General features: G+C 39.2%; 1 long non-coding RNA gene across 1 annotated transcript in view; it reads right to left on the bottom strand.

The window, feature by feature from the left end:
* Positions 1–24,344: 24,344 nt before the first annotated feature.
* Positions 24,345–25,589, bottom strand: part of LOC139706897 (uncharacterized) — a 52,711-nt gene continuing 51,466 nt past the window's right edge. Inside the window, exon 4 of the long non-coding RNA XR_011708585.1 lies at positions 24,345–24,598. This is a non-coding gene — a long non-coding RNA (uncharacterized lncRNA). The remainder of the gene's footprint in view (positions 24,599–25,589) is intronic.

The following is a 25,589-nucleotide window of genomic DNA, read 5'->3' as shown; positions in this document are numbered from 1 at the left end:
TGCAATTTTTCCTTCTGACAATAGGTCCTTTTGTGAGCTTCTCATTCAAATATATAAAGCTTCACTCTGTTGTTCTAAAGAAATCTTTGTTGTAGAAACAATTCACAAATGTGTCAAACACACAGTGGTTCTCTGCCTTCTCTTGTCCCCTCACTGGATGGAGAAAACAATTTCCTGGCTTGCCAGGGTCGTGTGCCCTCTTGCCAACTGTGCCCAGAAGGAGGCTAACCCTGCACTTGACATTGCTTTTAATCAAATAGGGCCCTAACTTAAGTTTGAGGTTAACCTCAAGGAGCATTTGGCCACACTTGCCGCCCCCTCTGCCTGGCCTCAAAAGCAGGGACAGACTTTCTGTTGAGGAAAGGGAAATGCTCTGTTGCTGCTAATTAACCGTGGGAGGAAAGGAAGTCCTCTCCAGACACCAAAAATTCCAAGGAAGAACCTTATAAAAAGCAGCCTTTGTACGAACCAGCCACATTATTAAGGCTAGCCTAGACTGGGGCTGGAGGGAAAAATAACAACTCCTGGAGTCAGTAGCATCCCTGGATCCCAAGTGGGCACCTCAGGAGGTATGTCTGCAGGGGAGGGAGGCTCAGGAATGCCAAGTCTGGCTATACTCACTGGGGCCTTGGGCAAACCACAGGAAGCTGCCTAAAGCTGCCACATTTATAGGTGTCTGAGCAAGCTTTTGTTAGAACTGCAGCAGGCTTAGTTAGTAGTTGTGCTTGCCTAGGATGCATGAGGCACTGGGTTCGATCCTCAGCACAACATAAAAAGAAAAAAAAATAAAGATACTGTGTCCACATATCTAAAAAATAAAAAATAAAAAAGTCAAGGAGTGCAAGTCTGTGGAGGTATGAAGTAGAGCTGCAAGATTTAGAGTCTGGGTAATCTCATTCCAGCAGGCCTGTTTCCCACCCTTGTACTTATCAAGTTAAAGGCTGAACCTCATTTTACACTCTGAAAGTAGGTCTATCTTAAACACAGGGCAAAAAGTGTCACCTTCCATCCTGCCCAATTCCTGGAGGTTTCACTGCTACAGGACTGAGTGGAGTCTGCAGTGTCTGCTTTGCAAAGGGTTTGAGATGCTGTGAGATCTAGGTTTGTTCACAAGCAGAAGGGCAGTATGGCCATTTGGCTGGGATCTTAAACTCAAGAGGTTGCAGAATTTGACTGCTGACCAGTTTATGGGCATGAGGCAAAATCTGAGGGTGGCCTTAGAATTGAGAATTGAGGACCTTAGAATTTGAAAGCTGCCAGAGCTACATTGAGGCTCTTGGAGGGTCTGTTTACAGGATCTACCTTCTTCCACAGGGATTGGGACAGATTCCCAAGACTCTAAATTGCCCAAATCAGGATGTCAGGGTATTAGAATTTCATACCAGGCAAGCTTCCCAGCTCTCACTCCAATAACATTTTCACATCTGGGAAGACAAGGGAGAAATTCTGCCATTAGAACATCACATGTACAGGATCCTTGGCAGCTGTGCATGTGGTGGCATGTCCTTTTTCCTCCCTTGCTAATGATATAGGATCTCCTCTATAGACTCCTGAAGCATCAGAGTAGAAAAGATGTTATAAAGGCATGTGGGCCAATTATTTTACTTAAGAGAAAAAGAAACAGAACCAGGAAGAAATGACTGAGACAAAAGCATAGAGTTAGTGTTCACCAGGATTGAAACCAGGTCTTCTGACACTAGTCCAGAGCTTTTCACACAACACCACACCCTTTATAACAAATAGCACTTGTATATGAGAGCCTCCTGCCCATTCCATATTCTTTTCTCATTTTACTCACTTCCATGTACAGGGGATTGTGCTGTACTTTGTTCCTGACAAAATGACTTTCTGAAAAGTTTCTACTATTTGTTATTTTGACCAAAAAAAAAAAAAACAAGAACAAAACAAAACCACTAAGTTTAAAAGTGGTTATTATAACTAGAGGTAGTCAATGTGAAATCAGACTAGCTGGAACAAATTCTCAGATTCTAAGGTCTTGCTGCTCAAAGTTGTCCATCCATCAGGCATTATCTAAGAGTCCCACCCAAGACCTGCTGTGGTAAAACCTACATTTTTATTTATTTATTTATTTTTGTGTGTGGAAGGGTAGTATTGGGGATTGAATTCAGGGATTTCAATCACTGAGCCACATTCCCAATCCTATTTTGTATTTTATTTAGAGATGGGGTCTCACTGAGTTGCTTAGCACCTTGCTGTTACTGAGGCTGGCTTTGAACCCGTGATCCTCCTGTCAGCCTCCAAGCACCACGGGGATTACAGGCAAGCGCCACCGCGCCTGGCACAAAATCTGCATTTTAAAGAGAGCCTAGGTTATCTGACATATACTGATGTTTGGGCAGCCCTACTTTTAAAAAAGTCCTCTTCCTCCCCTTCCCACCTAGATGATTAGCCTCCTACTACCTCTCTTGCTCCTTCTTTCATAGACTTACTCCTGAACTTGTTTTGTTAATGTTATTCTGTCCTTTCTTGAAAATTTAAAATCATGATAAAGGGGGAAAGATAACTTAAAATGGAAACTTTTGAGAAAAATAAAATTTAGCCAACTTGAAAGATCTTTTGCAGCTCCAATGTCACATTGTTAATGTTGAAATATAAACATCTACTATGTTTATATTGGCTGGCTTGTAAAATCATTCATCTTTGATTATATTTAGGAATTTGATGGCTTGGAAAGCATACTAAACAACTCTGAGAACAAAAATATTTTCCTTCTTAATTCTCTAGAAAATCAGAAAATCTCTTTTAAAAAATAAACAAACAAAAAATCCCAACAATATCTTTTCCCTACTTGTTTTTTTAATCCCTATCCACCAGTATACATTTCTTTCTGCCTTTGTTTCTAGTCCGTTTTCTCATTTCATTTATATTTTTAAATAAGTTTTTAGTTGTTTTTCTTACAGAAAAATTAGGAAATGCATATATTTTAATAAGAAGGAACATAACATAACATACAGAACATAACAATTAGTATCTTCTTTTTAAATAGAACTACAGATTACTAATTTCTTAACATCAGTGAATATACCTCAACATCATTGTTTTTATTAAATCCTGCCACTGGGATTGTACCACGACTGATTTAGTAATATTTCTACTGCTGAATATTTAGGTAATTAAAACCTTTCTCTATTAAAAAGAATATTGCATATCTTTAATGATTTTTATCTTAAAAATTATTTAATTAAATCATGAACACACAAATGCATTATAACACTTGTGAAAAAAAATTAAGATAACACCACATCCTTTCTGACCATCATGGCCAGCCCTGGCTCCCTTTCTCTTCCTTCTCCCTCGTTCTAGCTCTCCCACTCTTACCCAGCTCAGCAAATTAATTTCTGATGGGTGTGCATGGAGTGCAAAGTTCAGAATTAGATGCTTTAAGGATTTCAGCAGATGACAATCACCACCCTAGTGAGAGAGAACAGGCATCCATTCATTGCAAGATGCAAATAACACTTACAAGCCATACACTGTACAACTGGGTGCAACTTAATGTTAAGAAAACTGAGTAAAGTTGCAATTCCTGCTGAGTGAACATCAAATCTCTTCATCTTTCACTGGGATTACTGTCTCAAGTTTTTACTTGGTTTCCTTGCTTATGATTTCTCCCTTTCAACCCATCTGGTTTACAACTGATGAAATAATCTCAAAAATCACTTTAAAGGTATTTGTAATCTTGTTCATTTCCTACACCTCTTATCCTGCCTTCTAAACTTCCCCTCAAAATTGGTTCAAACTTTTATCTCCTCAACATGTACCTATTGAGCACATATTATGTGCTAACCACCTCTTCTAAAAACTTCCTCTTAGTTCTGTGACCCTGTTTTACTTCTTCTCTTAAAATACATCCTACTTTGTTGTGATGACCTGTTCATTTTCATGGCCTACTCTATCCCAAACTGTGAGTTCTTAAAGTACAGGGACTTTATCTTATCTACTTTTTCATTCCCAGTAGCTAAAATGGTACTTGCTAGACACATACTTAATGCTTAATAAATGTTTGTTCATTTGTTCAATAAAAAGAATGGATGAATGAGTTTCCCAGAAATGTTATACTGGTCTGAATATACTTTTAGGATTTGGAGGCTAATTCTCCCTTAGAGAGAGAAGCAACTGCATTAGGTGGCAAGAACAGAGACAGCTTTTTGATTGTTGTTCTAATCAGTTATACATCTAATCAGTTGTTGTTCTAATCAGTTAGACAGCAGAATACCTAGAACTTTCTCTGCTGTAACCCACACCTATGTCCTCACCCCACGTCACCTGGCTAATTGTCATACATTCTTAGGTTCCAGCTTAGCTGTCGTTGGCTCTTCCTAAGCCTCATGCTAGATTAGGCCACCCCACTGTATATTGCACGGCGCTCTGTATTTCCCCTTTACAAATTATTGTAATGTTTTGTTTTGCTTGTGGGCTAAGGGCTTTGGTGCAAGCTAGGGAAGGAAGTGCTCTACCACTAGCTACATCCCCAGCCCTAATTATTATAATGTGATAATTAAGTGTGTAAGTACTGTTTGCTTGCTTCTCACTGCCTACCTCCTAACTCCTACCTTCTGGAGTATAACCTCCAGAAGGATAGGACACATGTCTGTTCTGCTACTACTTTACTGAAGGAGATTTACCCTATGTTACTTTATTTAGTTTCACAATCCTGTGAGGTATACATCCTCATCCTTATTGGGTGACATATGAGAAAACTGTAGTTCAAAGAAATGGCTAATAGAGTTAAAATTGAGCACACTTCCAACTGCATTTTTAAAGAGCTAGAGTTTATTTATCTGGCTTTATATTCTTCTTTTTTTTTTTTAGTTGTTGATAGACCTTTGTTTTATTTATTTATTTTTATGTGGTGCTGAGGATCAAACCCAGCGCCTCACACATGCTAGGCAAGCGCTCTACCACTGAGCCACATCCCCAGCCCCTGGCTTTAGGATTCTTAGGACCTAACTGAATTCGTAGTTCGATCACTTACTGATTTTATACTTCTAGACAAATTACTTCATCTGTATAAAAGATAATATTACTTGTCTTGCCTACCTTTCATTTAATTCCTCAGAGAATTAAATGAAATAATAAGTGTGAAATGCCTTGTACATCATAATCTGTACTACAAGTATAAGTGAAATTACTGGTGTTTTTCATCAGGCTTGTCTGTAACAGCTGCTGCTTATCTGGTCTGCCCACTCTGGCATCTGTTTCTTGAGAAAAATTGTCAGTTAGAGACAGTAAGTCCAGATGTCTCTGTATAACTTACAGAAGAGGTTAGCCCAGGACTTAAGTTGACAACAAAAAGATTAATTTAGAATGATAGCACTCATCTTACAGAATGAGGATGTGTAGGGTTTTTTGCAATTGTGAATAAGGACAATAAATAATATTCAATAGCACTCTAGTGATTACCTCTAGCCCTTGCTCACCCACCAAAGAATGGATGAAATGGTTTGGTAAGTGTAGTTAATGATTAGCATTAATGGTTTGGAACTTAAGCTTTGGAGTCAGAGAGATTTAAGTTAAATTCTCTCAGCTTTACATTTACCAACAAGGAAAACTTGGGCAAGTTTCTTCTCTTCTCTAAACTTCATTTTTACACCTAAAACATACCTATACCTACCTTTAGGCTGTTATAAGGCTTAAAGCAAAGAATGTAAGTGCCTGCTGCATAGGAAACCTTCTGTAAACAGAGAGCATTATTTCCATCCCAGTCTGCTTGATTTTTTGACTTGCTGATCCTTATACATCAATTTGTTCCATTCCAATTGGAATGATAACTTTCAGGTGTCAAGATCTTTAATTTGAACATCTGAGAACTTTGTCTTTCAGTCACCTTGTATTGAGGAAAGAGCTGTCCTCCTATGCTCTCAGCACCATGATGCCCACCATTTTCTAGTTCTTCTGGGGAATCTTTTCTATTTGTGCAGAGTAGCATGTTTTTCTACCCACATGTGAGCAACTGAATGTCTTTGCCCAACTATTTTTAAAGAGCAAACTAAGTAAAGATGGGAGATTCTATTCTCTCCAGCTTTGGACAACAAGAGGAAATATAATCTGGAGCCACAGTGGAAAGTGTTTTCCTATTCAGGCATTGCAAGGCTACTGTCATAGATAAAATGATTTAGCTCATTATTTATCTTTTTTTTTTTTTTTTTTTTAAAAGAGGACCTTTCTATAATTTTAAATGAAGAGCCCAAAATTTCAGCTATAGAAGTACATTCTAGTTTGTGTGTAAGTTTTGTTTTATTTGTTGTTATGATGCTGGGGATTGAACAGTGTGTGTGTGTGTGTGTGTGTGTGTGTGCGCGCGCGTGCGCGCGCGCGCACGCACACACGCTTACCTAAAAAGCATTTTATTGGTCTATGGTATTTTATTCCCTGGGTAGGAAAACAAAGATGAATAAATCATCTTCCACTCATATAATTTGGGAACCTATGTTGGAGACCAACCAGGACATAAATAAGGGGAGAGGGTGGATGAGTAGGGGAAGGAGAACAGTATGAGAATGGCTCCCTTTTCTGGATTGGCATTCACATGCTTGAGGTAGTAGGGAAAGAGAGTAAAAGAATCATAGTTTTTGTGCATCACTAAACTGGGCCTGAATCTTGTTAAGTTACTTTGAGCAAGCTACTTTCCCTCTCTGTACTAGTTTTCTCATGTGAAAAACAGAGTAATAAGTTTACCTAGAAAATTCTTATGAGAATTAACCAAGACAAAATACATATGTGCAAAGTATAACGCCAGGCTAATTGTAGACACTATTAACCACTATAAACGCCACTAATATCCCAAAATGTAGACATTACTAAAATATCTCATCACCGTCAAGAGCAATGGATCAAACCTGTAATCCCAAGTACTCAAGAGACTGAGGCAGGAGAATTGTAAGTTGGAGGTCATCCTCGACAATTTAGCAAGACCCTGTCTCAAAATAAAAAATAAATGGGGCTGGAAATGTAGCTCAGTAGTACAGTACCACTGGGTTCAATCCCCAGCACTGAAAAAAATATTCATCAGCCTGTAGGGCATAGGGTAAGTGGAGGAGGCTTAATTAAAGACATCTCAATTCTCATTGCAGTAGCGTGGGGGATGTGGAACACCTTCCCAGATAAGCAACCCTGAATTACCAGTAAATGTGAAGTCCTTCCTGTTAAATATGTGCACTCTTCTGACACAGATGGTGACATTCTGTGGTCACTTCCTTCTCCTAGTCAAACATTAGGTCGTGGTTTCATGCACTCCCCACCCAAGATGGTGGATTATCTGACAGTAACAAAGAAACAGGAAGATCAGTGGTTTCAACTGAGAGAAGAAATGACGTATTTTACAGTAAATAACTTTACTCTTCTAATTCTATCAGTTCCTTGATGAAACAATGAAAAAGCCTTGATATGAAATCATAGGGAAGCCAAGACATAGCTTTTGGAAAAGCTGAAAGCACCTTGAAGTTAGGAGCAAATCCTGTGGTCCACAGCATGCTGAATAAGATGGTGGCTGAAGACAATTTATGGACAGCATAATCGCTCTAGCAGGAAGCCAAAAAGAGGAAGGGAACCTAGCACCTCACTATAAATGCTATTGCAATTTCTGCAATGAAGCTGCTGCTCTGTACTAGAATCACACATTCAGTTTGACCAAAGTAGGAAAGTGATCCAGATATGAATAAGTAATCATTGTATGGAAGCTAACCCAATTCATTTATAAAACTCCTTTATTTATGAGAAATATGGGGTTTCTATAAGAGAAAATGAAACAATAGATGACATAATAGTGGTTATTCATGAGAAATACCACTATGGTCTTTCCTCTGTTTCTAAAAATATTATTCTCATAAGGAAATTATAATACCTAAAGACTATATTGGCATTGATCCAGTGGTATATCTGTTTGTCATGATGGTAATCATAATAGTGGGTACCATTTTTAAGCTTCTAGCTTAGGCTATGGTATTCTGTCCTTAAAGAAACACTCTGGCTTCAAACTATAGGCCCCTTAGAAAGCTACTCATATTTAGGCCTTAGGCTATAATTGCCATTGGTTTTAAGTTTTCTAACTTATTCAGGTTGTATTCTACCTAGAACCAGCTCAGTGTCCAGTAATAGTAGGTGTTTATCAACACTTGTGAAGTATTTAGTTAAACATTCATTAACTCTTTTAATACAGCTGCCCTGAAAGCCCAAATATTATTAGCTCTGGTTGTGAATAATAAGGTTGGTATGCTTGTTTCAAAGCTACATACAACTTAATACATTATTTACAAAGTATGAAATGCAGTATGGGGAAATGTTGCTGTATAGTCACATGATCCCCAAACTTAACATGAGAGAATCAAGGAAAGTGTTATTGTTTATGTGAAGATTCTTTTTTGCTTCCACAGTGTGGGAGGTAGTAGCTTTGTTGGCCATGTGACTAAAGGAGGAACTCCAAAACATGTTTACAAGGGGAGGAAGAACCAAGGAGAGATGTTTGGAGAATGTTTAAGGAACATAATAGCCATTGCCACATAGCCTAGGCCTCACCCAAAGTAAAAGAGACTGTTTTATGCTGTGTAGGTGCAAAAGGCAGAACATAACCTGGCATGGTGGCATATCCCTGTAATCCCAGAGACTCTGGGGGCTAAGGAAGGAGGAAATTGTAAGTTCAACACCAGGCTTAGCAATTTGGTGAGGCCCTAAGCAATTTAGTGAGACCCTGTTTCAAAATAAAAAATTAAAAGGGCTGAGAGCTTAGCTCACAGGGTTCAATCTCTGGTACCAAACCAAACAAAACAAAGCAAATAGAAAACATACAAGAGGCAAAACATAGTGTGAATTTTAGGGAAACTACTGGGGCTAGACACAGAAAAGATCATTCTAATCCCTGCTATTGTTCAGAAGTAGAATAAATCACTTCAGAGGTAGTAAACACTGTTTTGGGGAGTGTTCTAAGAAGAACCACATGATAACCTGACAAGAATTTTGTAAAAGGGATTTAAACATTGGCCTGGCCTGGCATATAGCACATCTTTATTAACATTTGTTAAATGAATCCATAAAATCTGAGATATGTTGAGAACTTCTGCTCTGCGCACTCCTTGCCAAGTCAAAGAGGGCAGCAGAAATAAAAGCTGAACAAGATCAATCTTCCTGTTCTCATTTCCTATATAGAGAAGTTTGGTCCAGAGAGAATATTTCCATTTATTTGTGGTTTAAATGTTAGACTTGTTAGGCTTTTCCTCTGGATAAGTGATTCAGTGTGTCTCTGCTCTTGGCCTCACTAGCTCAAAAGCTGTTTGTCCATTAACTACAGAATCCAACTTGCGTAATGCTGGAATGAGAGAACCAGTAGGGCCTGAGAAATGGCCTGTTCTGTTTGTGGTTGAGAATACACAGTAGTGAAAACCATAACTTAGGCAAAAAGAAAAACACATAATTCAACATGGAAAGCCATCCCCATTGGTGACACTAGAGAAACCCAAAGAGAGAAATGACTGTGTCTAGTACTGTGTCTGGTACCTATTAGGGCTCAATACAGTGTACTGAATAATGAACAACTGGAATATGGTGTTATTCAATATGAGTGTTGGTCTTGGAGTCAGGAAGCTGGATTCCCCTCTGGATCTGCCACTGACTGTCTATGTGACCTTTCAATATTTCTTATCCTCTCTGTCATTTGGGGCTATCTGACATTCAAACCATTCTATTTGGGAGATACCAAAGAGGTATCTCCCAAATAGAGGCAGAAGAGCATATATGTCTCAACCAGTTGGTAGCAGTGGAAATAGAAGTGGATAGCTTCAGGCACATCTTTTTTTTTTTTTTTTAATATTTTTCCCTTAGTTGTTGATAGATCTTTATTTTATTTATTTGTATGTGGTGTTGAGAATCGAACCCAGTGCCTCACACATGCAAGGCTAGTGTGCTACCACTGAGCCACAGTCTCAGCCCCAGGCACATCTTAATGGTGTAGATTAAGTAGGATTGCATATATAATTGGACGTGGGATTTGAAGGAAGGAAAGTGATAAGGGATGACTTAGGTAGCTGGGTAGATGGCAGCAATGTTTGGTAAGTTGGGAACAAGCAAGTAGGAGTGGAATTGAGAAGAAGCTGATGAAATTTACCTCATGCTCCCAAAGCCCCCAGACTCAGGAATATCCTTGCCTTTTGGTTCTTCCCTTATCTCCCTGAGCCTGAGCAGAGGTCCATTAATCAAGAGGGATGGGCAGTCTAGGTAGCTTCAATTGTGACAGAGCCCCAGGTTATACTTCCTGGTACTGTAGTAACTCAGTCCTAAATCCCTACATCTATTTTTCATTTCTAATAAAGCAGCTCCAGAAAGTAAATATGGAGATCTGGAACCCACAAGCGTAAAATTGTAAAGAAAAAGAAGAGAACCACGGGATACCTCAAGATTAGAAGCTTGTTTCCTGCCAAAGCTTTGCTTCATTTAATGCATTCACCCACACTCTGCCTGGTTTCCAAAGATCAACTGCAGGTTCAACTCCTGCAACCTATATCAGTGCTTCTACTTCTTGGTGTTAAATAAATGAAACTAGAAGAGGAAAATACAGAGTTCCCTGAGGACTGGGGGTGGATTGTCACATCCAGATGAGTAGCAGACTGAGGGAACAGAAGGACAGGAATCAATATGTAATAGAGAGAACAGAGCTCCCCATGGGCACTGAGCTACTACTCTGTTTTCAGCTTCATTTAAGTGCCTCAGGCCTGGGTATAGTGAGCTGACCCTAGTAACAGCCTACTGGAGAATAGAGAATAACTGTCATGGTATCTTCTGAATATTGCTGCATAGAGATGACCCATGCTTTATAATATAGCAGAAAATGACACAAAAGAGACAAAGGTGGAGAGAGTAAATATGAGAATATGAGAAGTTATACCTTCATTTTTAAAAAGAGTAAGTTTTATTGTGTTGTTTCTAATACAAAAGCAATATACATTCATGGTAGAAAATTTAAGAATTATAGAGAATTCAAACAAGAATCAGTTGTAATCCTATTAAACACTCTGGCTCTTTGACAAATATTTACTAAATGCTGACCATAATAATCCTAAGAATTACGTAGTTGTACTATTCCACTTTAATCAATGATGGAACTGAGGTTCAGAGAGGTTGAGATTTGCCTGACTGCACATAGCTAGCAAGTGGAAGAGCCCAGGTTTGAACTTGATTCTGTATCCCAATTCCTTACAATATTCAGTCTAGATCAGTAAGTATTATGATTTGGATTTTTTTTGGGGGGGGGGTACTGGGTATTGATCCCAGAGGGCCTTATAACCACTGAGCCACATCCCCAGGATTTTTTTATATTTTTATTTAGAGACAGGGTCTTGCTTAGTTGCTCAGGACCTTGCCAAGTTGCTGAGGCTAGCTTTGACCTCAAGATCCTCTTGCCTCAGCCTCCCAAGCCACTGGGATTATAGGCATGCACTACTGTGCCCAGCATGACTTGGATCTTTGATGTCACTGAAAAGCTCATGTTTTGAAAGCATGATCCCCAGGACAACAAGGTTGAGAGGTGGGGTGTTAAAACAATGATTAGATCATGAGGGCTATAACTTCAAAAGTGGATTAATTCATTTGATGAATTAATAATTTGAATGGACTACTAGGTGATAACTGTAGGCAGGTGGGGCATCCCTGGAGTAAGTAGATCACTGGAGGCATAACCTTGGACTATATCTTGTCCCTGTCCCCTCTCTTACTCTGTCTATTTTCTGGCTGCTGTGGGCTGAGCAGCTTTCCTCATGTGCCCTTCTTCCATGATGTTCTGCCTTATGTCTGGCCCAGAGCAATGGGGTTGGCTGGCCATGAACTGAACCTCTGAAACCATGAGCCCAAAATAAATTTTTCCTCCTCTAAGGTGGGCTTTTTGTTTGTTTGTTTGTTTTGTACCAGATATTGAACCTAGGGGCACTTAACCACTGAGCCACATCCCCATCCTTTTTTATATTTTATTTTGAGACAGGGCCTCACTAAGTTGCTTAGGACCTTCCTAAACTGCTGAGGCTAGCCTCAAACTTACAATCCTCCTGCCTGGACCTCCTGAGCAGCTGAGACTACAGGTGTGCACCACTGCACCTAGCTTTAAGTTGTTCTTGCCACAGATATTTTGATCACAACAATGCAAAACTTACTAACATGGTATGACTTGTCTTAATTTACCAAGATTTGTCTTGATATTTATCTTGATACAAAAGATAATGCCAGGCTGGGGATGTGGCTCAAGCGGTAACGCGCTCGCCTGGCATGCACGGGACACTGGGTTCGATCCTCAGCACCACATAAAATAAAATAAAGATGTTGTGTCCACCGAAAACTGAAAAATAAATATTAAAAAATTCTCTCTCTCTCTTTAAAAAAAAGATAATGCCACTTCATCAAATAATTCCAATTTTCATATTGAAACTACTTCAAAGCAAGAAGATATTACATGAAGATGTTTCAAAAATGTGCCCTATCTTTGGAGTCTTCTCATACTTCCTGCAGTTTTGTAAACTTATCCATTGCAAAAATGGTGTTTTAATTTCTTTGTCCTTTCTGATAACCAGAACAGAAAGGGACTTCCTTCTATCACTTGGCCTGAGGCGTCTTTCTGCTACTGCCCAAGGCAGACTGTGGTTAGCACTTACCACTTAGCTTCTTCCTCCAGCATGTCCCTTTTTGAAGTAAAATGCTTTCATTTTGACACCATGGACACACTATGACCCTAAAAATCACATTAATAAACTACCACTTTTAATGTTACAATCTTAGTCCATTTCTAAATTTTACTCTCTCTCACCAAATCTCTGCACCATTCTTGAATTCTAGTACCATTCTTGAATTCCCCATTTGACCCTCACTTCATCCTGACATTCATTAGAGTTTCTTCTGCGCAGATTACTTGGTGATTTTTTAAAGCTAACATTTAATGGTTTATTTTTAAAATATTTTTGTTGTAGATGGACATAATAATTTTATTTATTTTTTAATGTGGTACTGAGGATCAAACCCAATGCCTCATACATGCTAGGCAGGTGCTCTACCACTGAGCCACAACTCCAGCCCTATTGGTTTATAGTAACAAATAAACTATGAATATTGAATTATATTACTAGCACTAAAACCACCTCAATAAAATATCACATACCCAATAACCAGTCCTGACTGCCCAGTTTTGCTCTCCAGCTAATCTTCTGCTGATAGCTTTAAGACACTTCCTCCACTATTAACTCGATCTTAGTCTTCCTGATAACTCTCTAGTGGCTCTTAATACAGTGTTGTCACTGGGACTGAAACTTTGGAACCAAGCTGCCTCAATCAAATTCTCCCTTTACCACTCCTTGTGTGATTTTGGGCTAAACTTCCTTGTTTACAAAATGTGGAAATATCTATTTTATGAGGTTGTTATGAGATTAAATACTTGTAAATCTAATACTTAGAAAGGTCTTAGAATGTGACCCGGCTTACTGCAAGTACATAGTAAATGTTAACTACAAAGACAAATGGAATTGTCTACTTATCCTGTCACTTCAAAGACCAGGAGTCAAGATTTGTTTCTTAAAAATTATTTTAAAACTTACTGGTTTCCTTTTTTTATTTGTTGGCATCAAACAGTAATTTTTTATTATACATGCATGGTAGTTTGCTTATAAACTATATACATTTTATATAGTATACTTGTATGGTCTTGTCTAGAAACCCTAATATCTAATAATCACTTATCACATTGTGTGTGTGGGTGTGTGTGTGTGTGGGTGTGTGTGTGTGGGTGTGTGTATATATATATATATATATATATATATATATATATACACACACCCACACACACGCACATATATATAAATAGACTCATATATGTTTGTGTATATGTGTGTGTATATGTGGACACACAACTATTTTTTCTTGCAGTGCTGGGGATTAAGCCCAGAGTTTCATTAATGCGAGGCAAGCACTCTACCATTGAGTTACACTCCCAGCTCCACGTACGCTTTTTGCAGTGGATTTCTGGATGACATCTTTTATGTAATAAGTCCAGTTAATTTTATATATTTATTTTTCTTCTACTCGTTTTTCATTTCCAAAGGTTAGATATGAAGAGCATTGTCATGAATTATTATGACCTTAAATAGTATGCTAAGGATTTTGCATTTAATTTCCTGTGTGAAAGGAGTTGCCCAATGGCTTTAGAGGAGGAGAGTCACATAGTCTCATCTGTGCTTTGGGAAGTTTAGTATGGAGCAGTTCAAAGGCTGGCCTGATAAGCAGATCTTAGAGTTAAGAGACTGGATTAGAGGTTGTTGGAATAATGTAGACTGGGAGACTCAACAAAGGTACTGGACAAGAGGGAACACATGTGAGAATAAGTTGGGGGTAGAACAAAGGGGACTTAAGAGTGGTGAGAGAAATGGAGAGAATTCTCACAGGTTCTTCTTTGGGGTGGATGAGAAGACAGTAAAACCATTAAGATAGCTTTCTCTATACACAATGGAATATTACTCAGCAATAAAAGAGAATAAAATCATGGCATTTGCAGGTAAATGGATAGAGTTAGAGAAGATAATGCTAAGTGAAGTTAGCCAATACCCTAAATCCAAATGCCGAATGTTTTCTTTGATATAAAGAGGCTGATTTATAGTGGAGTAGGAAGCTGGAGCATGGGAGAAATAGATGAACTCTAGATAGGACAGAGGGGTTGGAGAGGAAGGGAGGGGGCATAGGGTTATTAATGATAGTGGAATGTGTTGATCATTATTATCCAAAGTACAGGTATGAAGACACAAATTGGTATGAATATACTGTACACAACCAGAGATATGAAAAATTGTGCTCTGTGTAACAATAATTGTAATGCATTCTGCTGTCATATATAAATAAAAAAAGACAAACAAACAAACAAACAAAAAAGATATCTTTTTCTATAGTTTTCTAAATCCAGAGGAGATTCAAAAATTTCAAGGAGCAATGGAAACAGTCTGTGAAAGCTCAAAATATAAAACAAGTCTCTTCCTCAATACAAAATAAAATCTATGTATACCCAGTACTTTTGGCATATAAACCTAAAATTAAACAAAAGTGGAATGGTTTTTTTAAAACATGGAATATATAGAGTTGATAATGATTTTCATTGATGGTCCATTTGACAGTGATCATCAAGCATGTTAAAAGTCACATTCCAGGAAGTGTCAAGCAGATGCAGAGTTTATAAGGCAGCATACTCTTTCATCCCTGCATATGTGGAAGGTTTCCTCTCCTGGTACAGGAGGCAGAGCTCTGGAAAGAACCAAACAAGCCCAAAGCACCCCCACTACATGCTTTTCACTTTTATCCAAGACTCTCACAGTCTTTATGTTCAGTGGGCAAAGAACAAGACAGAGGAGCTGCCCTGATTTGAGACCACATGGGTAGCCAACCATGCAGCTGGGAGTGGCTGAGCCCAGAAATGTTGTGCTCTCACTAGACCACACTTCTTTCCCACCCCACTCCCAAACACTAAAGCTGGCACCGGGAGAGTTTTTGAAAATTAGAAAGAAGCTTTCCTAGATTGTGGCTGTGTGTTCTGTTACCATATTTTTTAAGTCAGAAATCCAATTCCATGATAAATACAGTTGCACCCAGAGCAACCAAGGGACAAGATATCTTGAAGACAGTTTTAAAAAAATTATCAAGAGTGACTATAAGTCATGGTCAAAATATATCACTTAAAATACTGATTCCAGTTGGGGATATAGCTCAGTTGGTAGAGTGCTTGCCTCACATGTACAAGGCCCTGGGTTCAATACTTTGTATACAACCAGAGATATGAAAAATTGTGCTCTATATGTGTAACATGAACTGTAATTCATTCTGCTGTCATATACAACAAATTAGAATAAAAAGAAAAGATAAACAATGAAAAAATACTGATTCGCTCAGTGGATTACACAAAGGGAATGAAGGAAAGGGAAGGGGGATGGGGAATAGAAAAGATAGTAATATGAATCAGACATAATTTTCCCATGTTCATATGAATACACAACCAGTGAAATTCCACATCAAGTACAAACACAATAATGGGATCCTAATTAGAATAAGTTATATTCCATGTATGCATAATATGTCAAAATACACTTTACTGTCATATATATCTAAAAAGAACAAATAAAAATACTCATAAGGATGAAAAAACAGGAAAAAATACTGGTTCCACAAATATTTATTCAGCACCTGCTAGATGTCAGGCACTATTCTAGGCACTGGTAGTAGAATAGCACCATGAAGAAAGCAAGCAACATGTTATATACTGGGAATAGACACCCCTCTAGGTAGTGTGTTAGGATTTTAGATTAGGTACATTAAGTTAAAGGGATGACTCAGAGTTCCAATTGGGCAAGTAATTTTATTGCAAATCTTTAACTTCTACTTGAAGTCTGGATTTAGAAAACTATAGAAAAAGCTCTTTTTTGTTGTTGTTTGTTTCTCTTTTTAATAATAAAAAAAGAACCAATTGGAACCCTGCCTGACTTATTAGTGATGTGATCCTAACTCCCAGTGGGAAGTCATCTCTCCCTTCTCTGAACTCCCCTACACTTCTTTTGATCCTTTGAAAAGCATTAGATCATTCTGTTATGTGTTAGAATTTTTCTATGCATGTCTTATCAGCCTTTATAGATTCCTTCAAAGCAGGCTGATTTTACTTATCTTTACAGAGCACTCTCTTGACATTGCTCTCATTCTCTTCCTTTCTTCCCGGTTCACCGCACACCTGGAGCTCCTTCCATACAGAACTCTTGCTTTGTTTAGCGCAATGGCCCACACCTGTTACCCCAGTGACTCAGAAGGCTGAGGCAGGAGGATTGCAAGTTTGAGGCCAGTCTGGGCAACTCAGCATGAAGCTGTTTCAAAATAAAAAATAAAAAGGGCTGAGGATGTAGCTCAGTGGTAAGCATCCCTGGGTTCAATCACCAGTATTCATTCATATATATATATATAGTCTTTGCTAGTCCCATTATGGGCCAGTTACACACACAGTTTCTGAGCCTTTATGCACACAGTTTCTTCTGATAGATGCCCTTCCCCTTTATGTCAGAATAACCATGACTCTTCTTGAAAGAATCAGCTCAGAAATCACCTTCTTAATTAAGTTATTGCCCATAACTTTTTCTGAACAATGAGTGGGCAATGTCCTGTTGCCCTTGCAAGGCTCTAAGCATATCTCTGTTAGCTCACTTATCATCCTAATATTTTTCCATTTTTTATAGATCTATAAGATCTAGTGCTGAGTCCTTATCATATCCTTGAGTCTCATGCCTTTGCCTGGAAGAAGATGTCACAGAAAGTATGTTGAGTCACTGACCTGCCTTCTCAGTTGCCACAGAGACAGAAACATGACCTTAAGGCTCTCCTGTCTCCAAAATAAACAAACAACAACAAAAATAAATAAATAAAACTCATTTATCTTTATAAATAAATAAAATTCATTTGTCCTAGAATTTCCCCCTAGTGCTTACTTTTTGGTAGTATGACATTGTCCAAATCATCTCACTTTCCTGAGTCTGGCTTTATTCATTTATGAAGTGCAACTTATAATCAGTTCCGAATGGTACATTAAATGTTTTCCTCAGTGATCATTTCAGTCTAATGGTATTGGCTTCCTAGAGAGCTCTATTGAACATTGGGAAACTTAGGATACAGAAGACACTCAACTGGAGAAAATATAGTGACAATTTAGCCATTTCTGTCCTCTTAGCCTAGAAGTGGGAAGTGAGTCCATCTGCCTCACGTTTGCTGACACTGAACTAGATAGGTCTTTGGGTTCCTTTCAGCCTGAAAATGCCACGTCACAATTCATAAAAGATTATATGTAAAGTAGGTGCAATTTCATTCTGGGGTCATGTGTCAAATGTCTGCTGCATGCTCTGTATTGAATAGTGCAAGATAAAAGAGGAATAAATAATGCATGATCCTTGCTGGTAAGGGACTTGAGGATGATTTAGTAGAGGTAGGTGATAAATACTATCTATTTGGCAGATAATGGAAACTGCGGCTCCACCAATGAGTGGAGGAGCTGGATCTAAGTACTTTACCCTTTCCCACTATACCTTACTACCTTTCATTTAAAAAGGGAAGGGAAAGGAGATACTGAACTGAAAGCTTGGGTGTTTCCCACACATGGTGCATCATAACAGAGGCTCAGGACAATCAGTGGGCAATGTTAGAAACCCAAGGGGGGTTAGGGGTTAAAAGGAACAGGAAAGTGCAGAAGACAAAGTTTTACCTTATTGTATGAGGGCTGGTCTTAACTTCAGCAGGAAAACATAGGGCCATGGTTGCAGGAAGCATATTTCCTTATGTCACCCATGTCTCAATTCTAAGATTCTGTTTACTTTTTAACAATGATGGAATTTGGGAGCAGCAATAATATTTCTGGGAAGAAACAGTGAAGGATAATGGTTTAATTTTTTTCTTTTGAGTGCTGAAATCAAACCCAGAGTCTGGCACATGCTAGGCAAGCACTCTATCACTGGACAAGCACCCTACAACCTCAGCCCAGGATAATAAAGCAAATCATACTGATATCACACTAGGCCCCCGAGCTTGCACCATGAAGTTGTTCACAGAATATCATCTAAGAGCATGACTCTGTGAACTTGCTTAGACAAGGACTTTTATTTCCATTTGATTTGAAAATGTCATGATTTGCTAAATAGTAAGTTCTTCTAAGTAGTAATATTTCTCAAGTAAGGACAGATGACTGTTTTCTGGGGCTACCATGTAGATGCAAAGAGATAAAAGAGTATTTCTGAACTGCACATGCTCAGATTCTTAATAGTGACCGGGCCCTGAAAAAACTGATCATGTTATTAGATTCACACAAGACAGGCAGACATGAAGAAAAGAAATTATCAGCCAGACATGGCAGCACAGGCCTGTAATCTTAGCTCTTTGGGAGGCTGAAGCAAGAGGACAGAATTTTAAGGCCAGCGTGGACAATTTAGCAATAACTTGTCTCCCCAAAAACTGGGAGAAAGGGAGGGAGGGAGGGAGGGAGGGAGGGAGAAAGAAAGAATACAGAAAGAAAGGTAAGGAAATTTGTAATTTAGAATGAATTTATGCACAACATGCTACACACACACCACACACATGAACATCAAATGTTCCAGTAGGGTTAATTAGTAAGGTCATCCCCTTCATGATACTGAAAGACATGGAGAACCAACTTATATTTGAAATCTTGTCTCAGAGTAAAATAAAAAAGGGCTGAGATGTATGTAGTTAAGTGGTAGAGGGCTTGTATAGCATATATGAGGCTCTGGGTTTGATCTTAAGTACTAAAAAAGAAAAAAAAAAGGAAGCAATAAAAAGAATGAAACAAGGAACCGTTTGAGGAATTTTACCAAATTCTCCAATTTAAAAAGAGTTAGCTGGGGAGATGGTTATGAATAAAACCAATTTTCACACAATATGGTTAGTGCTCCAATAGAGGTGTTTGCAAAGATTTTTCTGTAAAGGGCTGGACCGCAAGTATTTTTAGGCTCTGAGGGCCACATAGTCTGATGCAACTACTCAACTCCATTGTTTTTGTGTGAAAGTATAAACAAGATGTAAATGGTGCACATAACTGCATTCAATACAACTTTATTTATTGCTTTGGAAATTTTAACTTAATATCATTCCCACTCCGAAATATTATTCCTCTTTTTTTCTATTTCCTCTTTTTATTCTTTTCAACCATTTAAAAATATAAAAACTAATTTTAACTCTCATGCACCTAAAAAAACAGGTAGTAGGTCAGATTTGGCCCATAGGCAGTGATTTGCTGACCCTGGTCTAAGGATAAACAAAAGTTCCAGATAATTTTTTTGCCATCCATGAAGGCATGATCTATTTATTGATCAGATTCTCTTGCCAAGAATAAAAAGGGTAAATAAAAGAATAAAAGAAAAAGAGTACATGCTTTTCGGTGTCACTTTGAAAAAGTAGGACCACAGAGGACAGTACTGTTCACAAAGAATAAAAAAGAAAAAGAAAAGGTCTGAAGAAAGGTCATCCCCACTTTGCCTCCATTTTCGGTTAAACCCCAAATGCTTCTGTAATTTTAAGCCAGCTTTAATTTATTCACTTTTCCTATTTAGACACTCTCAATTTTGTGAAATTTAAAACATAGGTTTCTCTGTAGAATAGCTGGTTCTTTCCCGAGTTTCCACATACCCATGCTTAGAGGGAGTCAATGGCTGTATGGGACTCAGTCCCTCTAGGGTTCAGGTGGTTTTATGACAACATTAGGGTGCCTTGTGTGTGGTCTTGGGAGAGACTGACAACCTTCTCCTAATAGATGTGAGTGCCTAGGCAGCATCTCATTACTCTTTGTTTGCCTTGCTCTTCAAAATTGCGTTTGGCATTTCAGTTATAAGGCTTTGCCATGGGAAGAAAAGTATATATGCTTTCCCCTTATAGCAGAATTCTCTGGGCCTCAGTCTCCTCACTTGTAAAGGGACATATCACCTACGTCATGGGCTTAAGTAAGATTACATATGGACTAGCACTCTGTAAGCCACAATACATACAGAAATGATCCTACAACTTCCATTGCTCACTTCTATCTCTATCATCCCACAAGAAGCAAGACCATTGTATCTCTCTGACATTCATTTTCCTTACCTCAAAGGCCAGTAGGTGAATTTAATGACCTCTAAGTTCCCTTCTGGTTCTAGTACTCTGACCATGAGCCATGTTAGGAAAGGGATTTTTCACTAAATGGGGAGCAGTTTTGTATTATGGTTGAAAGTGAAGGGCAGGAATAAAGATGTCAGGAGTGGTACAACAATGAGAGAGAGAGAGATAGAGAGAGAGAGAGAGAGAGAGAGAGAGAGAGGGAGGGAGGGGTGGGGAGAGGGACAAACCTGGAAGGGAACTTAGGCTCTGGACAGGGAGAAATACCAAATGCCTTCCTCATTAGGCATCTTGGATGAAATGTCTGCTTCTTTAAGAACCAAGAAGGCTGTATTCCTTGGCACAGCCCACATTTGCTTTACTTGTTAGAAAGCCAAGTTTGAGAATCTCATCAACTTTCTATTTTTATCAGAATCAATCAATGCTTAAAAATGTTTGGGCCAGTATCTACTAGCAATTTTTAACAAGGATCCCAGTGCTCAGATGTTTCAATGTGGAACACACATTGCTATGTGGTGCCTTTTTACCTCTGCTGAGAGTGTTGGCCACAGAAGAACAGCCTGAGCATGTCCCATAACACCAGGGTCCTATGTAGATTTCCCCCTTTCATTTTCCACTATCAAAAAGAGGGAATAACTGTTGGCCATTAGGCAAAATGTTGTCCTCCCTTCTGAGGAAAGTGATCTTTGCTTTTTTAAGAAGCTTGTGTGGGATGGGAATGGGAATAAGGATTTGCTGACAAACAGGGGCAGGTAAGGCAAGTGGAGAGGAGATTGTTTCTCTCCCTCCTCTATACTCCTGGATTGAGAGATTTAAGGAGGACCAATGGCTGTCCAAAGCCAGGACCTATCCATGGCTCTAAGGAGATTGGATCTTGGTAGGACAGTCTGGTGTACCCCACATTTCTGATGTCCAGGAGATGGGTTTAAGCTTCTAACAGTAGGCAAATTGGAAGTCCTGTGGTTTTTCTTGTAACCTAAATATTATAAGCCTATGGACATAAACCAATTTATAAAAGAAAGCACAATGGATCACAGATTCTCATAATTACAGGGGTCTAAGAAATACATTTTGAGATAGCTGGATATTCAGTACATATTACCCAAAACTAGGAATGTACCAAGTAAATATCTTGTGCCGCAGTCCGGCTGGCTGCAGCAAAATAACTGGGGGGTGACGAATAACTTGTGTACGTTGATACAGCAGGAGTAGGAGCCGTTTATTGCAGGACAGGAGCAGTATTTATACATTCCACAGAGCTTATCTAATTAGCATAAACTAGATACATCAGTCAACCAATCAGGAATCTCTACACTTAATGACTCGCTTTTGTTACTTCTCAAACCACTCCCTCTGGCATTTTGCCAGGCACCATCCAGACTTGTTTACGAACTCTAACATTCCCCTGACTAAATGCCAGGTGTTATTTTGACTTGTTTACAGACTCTAACATTTCCCCCTTTTGTTTAATTTAAATAACGACCATAGTGGTTTTTACAGAAACACCATAAATAACCTGCTACAAACAGAAAGGGAGGATACAAAATGCCACAATACCAAGCCAATTGATGGCTCCATGCAAGAAGCCCTTGGAAAAATTATACCAGCAATGACACTGTTAGCAAAGATACCGAGTTACAATTTGTTATAGATTACAGTTTGTTGTCTCAGTCCAGGTAAAGCAGTGTCTCAACAGATCAACTCACAGTCCAGGTAAATCACGTCCAGGTAAGTTCTGCAGGCAGTTAGCTTAAATCACAGTCCAGGTAAGTTCTGCAGGCAGCTAGCTAGATCTGAAGTTTTGTCCGGTTCTCAGCCGAAGTCTCGTCCGGTTTTCAGCAACACTGGAAATTCTTCCACCTTGGTCTTTACCGGCACTGGGACGAAGGCAGGAACTCCGGATGGCTAAAGAAAATCCTGTAGCATTCTACTAAGAAAACAACCTTCTGAACAATTTAGTACATTATCTCAAGGTTTTTTTTGCATTTGAAATAAGCATTAATAGTGCTCATTACTCATCAGCTTTCAGGTGTGGGAGAACCATTGTAGCTTAGTTATTGGCATTGAAAATGACCAAACATCAGGGACGCCAGTAGCATCTTTTGTCGGCTGTAGCGTCCTGGGCAGCCCCAGATGGCCCTGGGGAGTGTCCCGGACTCAAACTGCTACTGGGCACAGGGAGCAAGAGCCTGCTAGACTGTGCCTCCAGGTCAGGTCTAGATTTGGGCTCGCAGCAGTGGAAGAGCCAGCTCCCCGGCCAGGAGGCGGGGAAGGGCCAGTTGCCGCCGCCTCTTGGAAGATCCTTGCTGCGCTATGACTGGCTTGCACACTCGGCAGCCGCCTCTCCGCTTCACGCACCCTCCGGTAACGAAAAGTATTCAGTAATAGCCTTTTGTTGCAACTTTTTTCCTGATAATCTTTCTTCTTCTGAACTTTCTTTTTCTTTCTGACTACAGTTCCTGGGCTTCCATCAACACATGCCTTAAATATTCTTGGTTCCATTGGGGTGCCTTCTTCCCTTAGTAATTTACTTCTCACCCCTTCCATATTTTCATCACAAAGACAATACAATACACTTAGACAAAACAAGACACAAACATACTGTATCAATCTTCTCCATTTTCTCGAAATGGTCATTTTTCCTCTCGCCCTATCTGCCTAGGGACGAGCAGATTGCCCCCGTCCTATCTACGGACGGGCAGCTTTTTTTTTGTCACTTACCCCCGAGTGTCCCGGGGCTCCCTGTAACGGGCCACCATCTGCCGCAGCCCGGCTGGCTGGGCAAACTAACCAGGGGGTGACGAATAACTTGTGTACGTTGATACAGCAGGAGTAGGAGCCGTTTATTGCAGGACAGGAGCAGTATTTATACATTCCACAGAGCTTATCTAATTAGCATAAACTAGATACATCAGTCAACCAATCAGGAATCTCTACACTTAATGACTCGCTTTTGTTACTTCTCAAACCACTCCCTCTGGCATTTTGCCAGGCACCATCCAGACTTGTTTACGAACTCTAACATTCCCCTGGCTAAATGCCAGGTGTTATTTTGACTTGTTTACAGACTCTAACAATCTTGTGTTATGCTTACTTATCTCTGAAACAATCAACTTACAGTCCATTTGATATACTCCAAGCTTTCCCATCCCCAGGCATTTATTCCAATTGTTCCCTCTGCTTCAAAGACCTCTCCCCACCAAACATTCTTCCTACTCTCAAGCACTGCTGGTCCAAATCCATCATTCAAGCCCATTTCAAGTAGTAGCTTCTTTATAAAGACTTTTCTCATTTGCCTGCCTCTTGTAATTACTCTTTTACAAGTTTATGTTTTGACTCATCAAAGATAGTATACAATTTTTTAATGATGCAAACTAATCTTTAGAATTACTAATGTCCAAAGTGGTGCCTGCCTGGTTCAAGTCCTTCCACAAAATAGGCATTCAAGAAAAAAAAAAAAAGTCTGTTCACAATTTGTTTAACTCAAATTTCTTAGCACCAGATGAGTTCCCTTTCAATAATTCCACTATAAACAGAATGTTCATACTCTAAGATCAGGCAAGGCAGGTAGCAACCAAAGGAGGCAGATTTAAAAAGGCCGCCCAAAGAGGCTTTACTGAGATCACTCCCAGGAGGAACTCTATCAGAACAACAGAATGGACAGGAGAAGGGTCTGAGGAGAAACCGCATGGAAGCTTGACTGGACTGGACTTTTATGGAGTTTACAGCAGGAAGGGAAGGGCTTGGGACAGGAAAAGGTGTTTTTAGAGTCCCTTGTCCAGTTGGAGTTGGTCACGGGAGTTGGCTGAACTCCAGGATTGGCCAGGGTGTCCTGCTGATTGACAGGCGTTAGTCAGGAGATCCCATTGATTGACAGGCATTTCTGTCGGAGCCTGATTGATGTTTCTTTTCCACGTGGGCTGCTTTGTTCTAAGTCACCACCACTGACCTGACACAAACAATTTAGAAATCTGAACCACAAAGAAATTGTTAACAAGGATTTTAATTCAAAACCAACAATAAACTTCTAGATTTCCTGAGTGTTACACATTCTAACTAAACTTTGCACCTCCTGCATGTTTTTCCAAGCAGATGAATAATTTGAATTCAAGTTTAGAATAATAAGCCTGAGGTATAGCAAGGTCTTCAATCATCAAGAAAGATTCAATTATATTCAGAGTGCATGCTTTCCAAAGGGGGAACTTGGAAAGGTTTTCAACTAGAAGGAGTGAACTAAGATGTTTTCCTGAATAAAGAGTACCAGTATAGAAAATGAAGGCACCACACACCTCACTACATCCTGGTTCATGAATGCTTTTCTGTAATTTTTTATCTCCCGAAATAATTAAAAGGGGGGAAATGGAAGGTTTTTATCTACTTATGTCCATGATGCTTTATAAATGCAATCTCATTTGATCTGAACAGAATCCTATTATGTATTATATTCACCTGTCTTACAGATGATAAAACTGAGGCCAAGAGTTCATTAACTGCTTCAAGATCATAGAATTGAAAGTAGACCTAGATCCAAACCCAGTACTTTTTGGTTTCAAAGCTTATACATTTTTCAGTGTGCCATGCTGCTTCTTGGTGTTTTCATAGCAATCCAAATAGTTGAAAAAGTCTGGCTGAGATTAAAAAAAAATTTAAAATGCACATGCAGTGTGGTGTAATGAAATAAAACATGGAGCCAGGTGATACAAGATGAGGTTCCTACTCTGCCATGTTAACGCCTAGTTATATGACCACAGCTGAATCACACAAATAAGATGCTTCTTAAAGATCACCTATCCCTACTCAATCTCTTTCCCTCACAGAAGAATTTGGGACCCAAATGAAGCTACCTGCCTATAGTCACATAGGAGCAGAATTCAGGTTTAACAAACCCATCTAGGGCTTCTCTCTTTCCTGGAACTCGGCCTCTCATTTATAAAGCAGAT

Source organism: Marmota flaviventris, chromosome 9 (assembly GCF_047511675.1).
Source record: "Marmota flaviventris isolate mMarFla1 chromosome 9, mMarFla1.hap1, whole genome shotgun sequence".
NCBI lineage: Eukaryota > Metazoa > Chordata > Mammalia > Rodentia > Sciuridae > Marmota > Marmota flaviventris.
The sequence above is the reverse complement of the archived record's forward strand: the minus strand, read 5'-3'. Positions and strand labels throughout refer to the sequence as shown.